The sequence below is a fragment of the Pygoscelis adeliae genome, unplaced genomic scaffold (assembly GCF_000699105.1).
Source record: "Pygoscelis adeliae isolate BGI_AS28 unplaced genomic scaffold, ASM69910v1 Scaffold215, whole genome shotgun sequence".
Taxonomy (NCBI): domain Eukaryota; kingdom Metazoa; phylum Chordata; class Aves; order Sphenisciformes; family Spheniscidae; genus Pygoscelis; species Pygoscelis adeliae.
The window spans coordinates 507953-517679 of record NW_008824770.1 but is presented as its reverse complement, the minus strand read 5'-3'; positions in this window follow the sequence as shown (position 1 = coordinate 517679).

Sequence of the window (9727 nt, the reverse complement as noted above, 5' to 3'; positions counted from 1 at the left end):
TGCATGACATTGGGAACATGCCAGGCATATGCAATACCCCAGGTTTCAAACACAGTGGAGGAATAAAAAAAGAAATATATGGGCTTGAAGTAATAAAATGTATGACAAATGTTTACGTTAAAGCAAATATCTTTTTCATCCTGAGGTGAAGTATCTTGAATAATATAAGGGGAGTCCTGCATTCCATTTATGTTATTTAACTTCCTCCTAATAACCTGGTGTATAAAAGTACAGCAGTTTGCAAAAAACAGTCTTTTTCAGGTATGGGATCTGGAGCTTTTCTCTGTTGTGTGGAACACATTCTGTGGTACCAAACAAAGCAGCACTGGGCCATCCTACGGCCTGAGCCAGGTTTGCTCTCTGTTTGCAGAACGGATAGCACAATGAGCTCTTGTTTTTACAAGAGAGGATCTCTTAAATGTTGCACAATGCAAATAAGGGCAACAGTATATGCACAAGTAGTTCAGCTCTTGATGCCTTGTGTATCTTAATAGTTCCTAGGAACCATAACTGTGTACTTAAGCAGAAATAACTCCCTTTAGAGATGAACTCTGTGCAAAGTGTTTTATGATTTCTAGGACATTTTAAGCATTGCTTGGCATAATGCCCTGCAGCTGAGGCGTCTGTCAGATGGTCTTCAGAGAAAAGTAAAACCTATCATGTGTTGTGATAGTAATTGTTTGGAGGATGCACTTTGTATTATAGTTTATATGTGTGGCAACTCTACTGTATAGCTTAGGTACTCTGTTCATACCATATTTATTTTTAACTGTATAATTGTGCATTTGTGGGTAGTTTATTTCTATATTACAAAACCAAGACACACTTGGTTCCTGGTGTATATATATGAGCATGTAAACAGTATAATATCATAAAATTTAGGTTGGAATGGACCTCTGGAGATCATCTAGGCTAGACTGTTGCATGGGGTTATTCCATCTCAGGTACAAGACCTGACATTTGCCTCTGCTGAACTTCATGAGGTTCCTGTCAGCCACTTTTTCCAGCCTGTTGAGGTCCCTCTGAATATTAGTCCTGCCCTTCCGTATATTGATTACTCACTCTAATTTGGTGTTGTCCATAAACTTGCTGAGAGCATACTGCATCCTATCATCCAGGTTATTAATAAATATTTAGGGTTTGATGCTCTCATGTAATTTATTGGCAGCTTACTCTGCTAAAGCTATTGAAATATGTCCTGTATTGAGATTTTCAGTGATAAGAAGGATAGGTGCTCTTCTCTCACCTTGTATAGTAGACAAACCTTCTAATCATCAACAAAGATAGACTTCACCATGAATTTTCACAAACAGGAAAGAAAATCTGGAGGTAAAAAAAGAGTGAAATCTCAAATTAATGGAAGCTAATGGACATTTTGCCACTAATTATAGACATAGCATTTTATACCTTTAAAAATCCCAGCTAGCTCTTATTAAAAACACCTATAGGAAATTCAGATAATTAACGGTCTTCTAGTGTGGCTTTTTTATGCGCTGCACAGATTCTTCTACACGGTTTAGTCCTGTTTAACTTAACCTTGAATAGATATACTCATATATCTGCAGACTTCCTTATTAATTGAGAACCTTTTAGACTTCTCTGGAGAAATTCTTTACTATCCAGGATCAGGTACTAATTAACAGTACACAGGTAGACTTTGTGTATGATTTATTCCAAAGTGGTCTAAGTAGGTAGCACCTAAATGCGCTAGAGAAACAAGCTAACAAGACTGCAGGTATAAACTTCCAAGGCAATATTTGGAACCATCAGAGTTTCTTGAGGCCTAAGAAATACTACAGTGCCTTCTTTCACTCATCTTTCCTGGGTCTAAAACCAGTTCATCTGCTTGAAATAAAATATAGTGGCCTCTGTTATCCTGTAGGTAGTATAGAAACTTATACTAGCATGATGTAAGGGTATATCTACAAGAACAAGCGTAGTTGAGATTTTTGCTTGCGAACATACTCTGAGCTGGCCTGCCACCAGCCGTATCTGGTTCCGGGGCTGTGAATTAGCCGGGAAATGGGACATACCATTACAGGTTCAGAGCTGTGCAAGCACGGCTACCTGTCTTCCAAAGGACCAAGTTCCTGTGCAGCACAGGAGTGCAGAAGCAAAGGTCTGTACACGTGCGTGTGGAGGTATCTTCCACACACCATGGTTAGGTAACAGTTTATGTTCACTTTGAATACATGTGGACTATCAGATGAGGGGGATGGGACACAGAATAAAGCCTTGACTACAACAGAAAGTTAGATTGCTTTGATCTTCCCATGAAGTCACAGAGTACAACTTAGATTGTTTTAAGCCTCCTAGAAAGTTATGGAATACAACTTGCCTCACATTGGGCCTCAAAAGAACTTTTAATGGTGCTTGTAGTTAACTATGTGCGACGGAAAAGTTATGCTGTATCAATAAAATGCAATCTTTCCTTCAAGTGATTATCCTTTTCAGAGTACCACTTATTATCCTTTTCAGAGTCACACTTTAGGTCTCTTTACTGTTCAAAAAGTCTCTGTTCTTGGGAGCGGCAGTGGCGCCTCGGTAGTGAAAGAAGGAGCTTGAGTACCCCTCACTTTCCCTCCACATCAAACACACCTTCACCAGTTCAGTCCCTCTTACCGATTGGCTTGATAAGAGCTTACTTCTAGGTCTCAGTAATGTTATTGCATATACATTCCTTATCTATAATAATCTTCTTGTCTTACCTTACATTCTTTTGCTGTGCCCTATTTCTCTTGCCTTCTGTGGGACAAAGCCTTCTCTTTTCATCACCTTTGCAGGTTTCTCAGCTAAGTCATATATTCTAACTGTGACAGTTTTTAAGTGACTAAGAGCCAGCTCTGCCTTTGCCATCAGACAGCAGAGCTTGGGCCTAGGTTTTAAGCAGAATGAGAACCACTGAGCTGCTCCTGCCCTGCTACACTCAGCACCAGCATGGCAAAATCTCTGCCTCGTGGCAGCAGTCACACCATCCAGGGCAGGTGCCCAGGGTCCCAGCGCACAAAATAGGGCCCCAGCAGGCAACACGCTGGCTCCATCTGTTGGCACAGACACCACGGTCCTACGCGGGTCTGACTCGTCCAAATCACTGTGCTGGGATCTCCCACACCTGAATGTTGGGCTGGTCTCAGAAATAGAGAATGCACCTTCCTCCCTGCAGACTCTAAAATGCATATTTATGCACCTGAGTGGACCGTATTTTTCTTGTGACGTGCGAGTAAATCTTTGCCACCACCCCTCTGATTCCAGATCAGTGTTACGAGTGTCACTTGTACCTTTGGCTTTGGATGGGCCTCCCTGCCCTCACCACCAAGGAAGTAAATTATCTGGGTACTCCAGGGCTAATCTTCAGGTTTTCTTTATCAAACAGAAGGCAGTATCAAGACTTGTCATAGGTGGCTAAAACTGACCCATCACCTGTGGTTTGACTGCATTGTAGGAGAGTTCAGGTGGTCTCTATACTGTGTTTTCAAAATGTATCTATATCTAAGATTTGTAATAACAACCAACTTCTGCTTCACCCATGCCTTTGCCAAGCTTTATGCTATGGCAGATGCTGCCAGCCGGGATGCGGTGCTTGTCAAAGCTGCATTTCAATCACTCTTTTCTTAAATACTCTCAGACTCCCTCACACATGACAAGTATGCTTCCTAGGGTACTGACTGCGGTCGCCCACAGTGTGAATATGCAGTTATGTCCACACAAGGGCTTTTGCTTGTAAATATACTTTCATAGGATTAAAAAAAAAAAAATCATAGCCCACTTTAATGTAGGTGTAACTCTCAAGTATTGAGCAGGTCTAGCTGAATTTGGAAAGCATATAGAAAGTACTAAAAATTTCTTATTAAATGTTTTATGACGTGGTTTTGGCTTCTTTAATAATTCACCTTTACAAGGAAATAATTTGAATCTTTTTTTTTATTAGAGAATAGTCTTCCTTTCAACCAAGATTCACTGTTATTGCAATTTGAATCAGGATGTATTTGTGGTTATCTTTAGCTTATGAACATCGCTCATTTTTATTTGACACTCACAGCAATGACCAGAATTGGGGGGGGAGGGGGATGAAAACTGGGGTGAGAGAGGTAAGAAAAGAATTCATGTTTGTTGAAAGCCCAAACATAATTTATCAAGACCATAAAAAGTAGATTATTGTGCATTTTTCAGCTAAAAATGTGAAAGCCTAGTGAGAATCTAAGAGTAGTGAAATAGTAAATTGTAAATAATGGTATCAGTCGATACAAGACAACTTTGCTAATAGATCATTGTTAATATATTTCAGGTGTAAGCTAAATTCGCGTGGTATTTTTTCTTTTAAATCAGTCCACACATTCCATGGAGTGCTGCAGAGCTCTTTTTCCCCCGGCGTAGGCTAGAAGAGCATCCTTTTCCTCAGTATGGGTTATCTGAGAACTACAGCTACATTTCTATCATCATCATTCTTTTTTATTTGTTATTGTGGGTTGTCATGCACTTCGATATACCATTGTCATTTTCTGAAAGTAGTCACCAGTCACTGTCTTTAGCTAATTCTTAGGTATTGGAAAAGTTTATTTCCTGAAAGATAAAAACTGGAAAGAGATTAATTTTAAGTCCACTGCATGTATACAGAATGTTTTCTGTATGAATTCAATAGGCTTTGGATCAACTCCAAAGTAATAGTCTGTGCTTAAACATGTGAGGTCCCATTGAATTCAATAGGCCTTTCATGGGTTGGATTGAGAATAGAATTCAGTTAAGAATGGTCAATTGAAGTTGAGGGTGATTTCTATAACTTTCTACTTAATTATAGACTACATTATATGAAAGTTATTACAGAATTTTGCAGAGGCTTGCTATATTGCTATTTTATTCGCTCAGGCATCACTGTAACATTTTTCAACATTGCTTTGTTTTGCAAAAAATATTTAGCATCTTTCCTCCTTGAGGATCCTTGAGATCACAGCAGAAGCTTTTTAGATGCAAGTGCAACTGTTACAAGATAAAAATAAATTCTAATCACTGAGATCAGATCTACAAGCAGTAAAAACTATTCCAGGTGAAAACTAATCAGTTACATGAGAAGTCTAAGTAGCCTCAGCCAAAATATTTCAAGTGGTAATGGACACAGAATGTTTAGAATATTAAATGATACTGTAATTTGGTACAAGAAGCAGGCAGCTCCTCAGGTCACCTACAGCATAGCTATAAGTCTGGATTTGAAGATGGGCTGAGGCCTGCAGCTCTCAAGTATTAGCAAGGACCCTGCAGAGCTGAGTCAGCAGAATAACTGAAGATCAGACACCACTACAGTGTATTGTAAATTGTCCTACTGATATGAAATATCACACTTGAATCTATGAGGCAGATGACCTCTGACTCAAGGCTCTAAATAGAATGTCAAAGGATACATACCCAGGATCGTACGCTCATAGTTGGCTAATACACATCATATATGTATGCGTTGAGATGCAAAGTCCAGTCTGTCTCTGTCAGAAATACTACTTCTCAAAAAATTAGAAGTTGTGCCTTCTCCCATATTAATATCTCGATTAACAGTGAATTTTATAGTATGCTCTAGAGGACATTAATTCAAGGTTCAAAGTAATCATCACTGTTCATCTTGGGCCTAGAGATTTGATTTGGTTCATCTCTTCCATGAGGAATTGAGGTAAACACTGTCACTGCACACACTTCATAAACTGCACATGTTCACTACCCTGTTTGCATTGTTTCTAATTCTTTATGCTACCTCCATGATATATTACTCTTCACATCATATTATTTTCAAAACCAGTTCTTTTATATTTGCAGTTCCTACTATCTGGAAAGAAATCATAATTTGACTGCTGGATGCTATTTTTTTTTTTTTTCGTGAGATGTTGCCACAATTAAGCCAAACAACAGGAAGCATCTAACAACAAAAAGCAGAACAACACTCACTGATGTTCTTGCCACTTGCCCTTCAAATGACCCATCCTATGTGAAACTTACCACTAAAAAGCAAAAAACCCCCAAACCCTAAAACTACAAGACATTAAAGAAGGTGCAGCAGATGTTCAAAGCTGCCTTTTTGGTTTTATATCTCAGTGTAAGAACAGAAACTGTATTTAAAAATCTAAATGTAAGCTTTTACACGCATTCAAACTCATTACAGTTTAGCTGAAGGTATGTCTTCAGATGAGCTACACCAGCTACAGAAATTAAGTTTAGTAAGATTGGACTCAGTCAATGCAGCAGGGACTCAGGGTTATTTTAGTAAAATTAGATGTAAATTGATCTAAGACTACTTTCATTAAGATATTGCAGTGGATTGACTAAGTCAGTTTTAAAGTCTGTATAATTAAGCCAATGTAATATATTGCCTGCAGGTTAGCTTTCAGATGTCTGGGGGAAAATGTTAGATCAATAAAGTAGTGAACCAAAACAGAGTTTTATTATCTCTAAAACAATTACAGTACAGACTTCTGAGGGAAGTGTACTGTGATAGAAAAGTTTGCCACATATATACGCGTGTGTGTGTTGTGTGTGTCTTGCAAGTTCAGTCTCTTCATATCAATCCTTTGGAGCAATCTTGCGCAGATGTAGAAGCTGTTCAGAATTTCTATATATTTTTGTCAGTGCTCACCCTCCAGTCCTGCTCTTCACTGTCTTGGGTCTGCAGCGTCCCCGGGCACGGGACACCTCTTGAGCCTGTGAAGTCCTCCAGCTCTTGCCTTCCTTCTATGTTGTTCTACAGCTTTTCTCTCTCTGGCTACATTTATGCCATGAAGCACATTTTTCCCAGGACACACAGTCATGGTTTCCCATCCCACAGACTGGAGAACTGTCAAGGCACACCGCAGCCCTTTGATAAGGTTATGTTTTTTTTTTCCCTGTAGAAATGAAAGATGGGAAGAGTGGATGGGCATTGGTCTCACCTCAACATAGAGCAGGATGTAGCTGGGCCTTACAATTTGGATTTAGAGGCTATTGCCTCTGAACAAAGGCAGCCAGAAAAGAGAAAGTGACTTCTAAAAGGCCTCTGCTTTGATCTAAGCTGCAGTAGGAGCTGTGGTGCAGGCTGTAAGATGTTGATTTAGCTCATACCAGCTTGGGTGGGCAGGAATCGATGCTGGATATCAATGCAGTCATAACCACCAGCTACGACCTTACTAATAAGCAGGATCAAGTTATGGACCCAACCTCTGTCCCATGGTTGTCCATACTGTTCTACTGTCAGGCTAGTTCCCAGCAGAGTTTTGGCTTATGACAACTAGCACTCTCAAAAAAATCAATGTCCAGACAGAATCTGGGGGACAGCACTAGCCGTCATTCCCAACAGCAGTATGGACAAGGCCCCTCTGTTTCAAAAGGAAAGCATTTAGCCATGTGGAAGTGAGCTGTGCTGTGTCACTTGCCCTCAAGGCCAGATAAAAGGTTGTCATCTGTTTTATTTTACCAGTATGGATGTAGCCAGGGATCTGACTCGGCTTGTAAAATAAATGTTGCCATTTGGATATAGTACACATGTAAACAGTTACGCAAAGTGAAGTGTAATAGAGTGGTAGAAATTTTGCAAGGTTATTGTTTAGAGAAAGGTTTCAGTAGTGTCTGTGTGGGTTTAGTGCAAGGTGAGAGCAAATACAGAGAACTGATGAGCACAGCTGAAAGATTACTTTATCATCCTAACGACTGGCCAATCTGTGTGAGCACTTATTGTAGCTCCTTCATCCAAAATAAAGAACTTAACCCTGGGAAAGACCAAAGAGAGTACAGTTTAGTAAAGTCCTATGAAATTAGCATACTGTATTTGTTTTATTCATTAGCTCTGCATTATGTTTTTTCTATATATTATGTCACTCCAGTCCAAACAGTAATAAACATTGCTTTAATAGAGGAAGACTGAAAAGGGCAGGACCATGTGGTATCAGTCATTTAAAAAATCTGGATCAAAGCCCTCCACAGGATTCAATTTACCATTGTTCAGAGGAAGGAGTTTTGGAAACAGAATTTGGGTTAGATTTGTCACTATTTCTTATCCTGTTTAAAAAGTGCTTGGTTTTACTTTCAAACTTTCCCTAAATCTGTACCTGTGCTTCTGAGTTTATCCTAAATATATTCACTCAATCCAATCTTAGGTTGTCCGTTTCAATGGAGCCCTTTCATCACTCTACCAGCAAGACACTTTAAGTGTGTCTTGCTAGCAAGGGTAGGCACCGCAGCTCTCCAAACTGTGGAAGCAGGCTTGACGTGTGGCAACATCAGAACAGGTTTAGTTTATTGTCCTGCTCCAAGCTGCAATGATCAAACACAGTGCTGCCTGCGAGCTACAGACAGCCCCAGGTACACTATCTGCGTGCCTTAGTGACCTTTTTCTGTTTCTTAGCCATCCTTTTCTCCAGCTCAGCCCCCTCCTAAATAAGTAGTCTCACTTTTCCCTACCGGTCCCGGTTTTGCTACACACATACCCAAATGTGTAATTCCTGATATGATTTCCTAGGTTATCTTGGCCTTATGATATTACTGAGATGACCTCGCAAGGTTCTGCTCCCCTAAAGGTCCCCAGCACTGCTCTCCAATCACCCATAAAGTTTGTCCATTTCTCATGTATCTCCCTCTTTAACCACATGTGAAGTCCAGCCGCACCTCTGTCGTGGTTTAACCTCAGTCAGCAACAGAGCACCACGCAGCCGCTTCCTCACTCCCCCCGACCCGGTGGGATGGGGGAGAGAATTGGAAGAGCACAAGTGAGAAAAACTCATGGGTTGAGATAAAAACAGTTTAATAATTGAAATAAAATGATAATAATAATAATACACAAAGCAAGTGATGCACAGTACAATTGCTCACCACCCGCCGACTTTTCCCCAGTTTATGTACTGAGCATGACGTCACATGATATGAAATGTTTCTTTGGCCAGTTTGGCTATGCCCCCTCCCAGCTTCTTGTGCACCTCCAGCCTTCTCAGTCGGTAGAGCATGGAAAACTAAAAAGTCCTTGGCTAGTGAAAGCATTACCTAGCAACAACTAAAACATGGGTGTGTTATCAAGTTTGTTCTCATCCTAAATCCAAAACACAGCACTGTACCAGCTACTAGGAAGGAAATTAACTCTATCCCTGCCGAAACCAGGACATCCTCACAGCACTGTCTGTAACTTTTGTCAGCTTCTCACATCATTATCTGTCACGTCCAGCAATTTCTCATGTCATGTTCAGTAGTTTCTCACATCCTGTTGAGTGAGCTTAACCTCAGGCCAGGGCCTAATCAGTCATCTGCTTGCAGCTCCAACAGGCTAAGACATACAGTCACTGTTCCTCTGATAGCATCCATCTGTTCCTTTTTTTTTTTTTTTTTTAAAGATTGCAGGGTGTTAACTTAGTTTAACTGCGCATGTTAATGATAAAGAACAGACATACATAGACAGACCTATTCTGATCTCAGGGTGCAGGGTGAGGTGACTGGTGACCAATGCATTAAAAAGGACTGGGTTAAACATGAGGACAACTGGTGTTCCACTAGTAAACAATTCGCATTGCCTTTGGCATGATCCCACAGTCTTCCTACACAGAGTGATGATTTTATCAGTAGGTACCTCAGAATAGTACACTGAAGGTGACTGTAGAATCATAGAATCATTAAGGCTGGAAAAGATCTCTAAGGTCATTGAGTCCAACCATCAACCCAACACCACCATGCCCATTAAACCATGTCTGTAAGAGCCTCATCTACACGTCTTTTAAATACTTCCAGGGATGGTGCA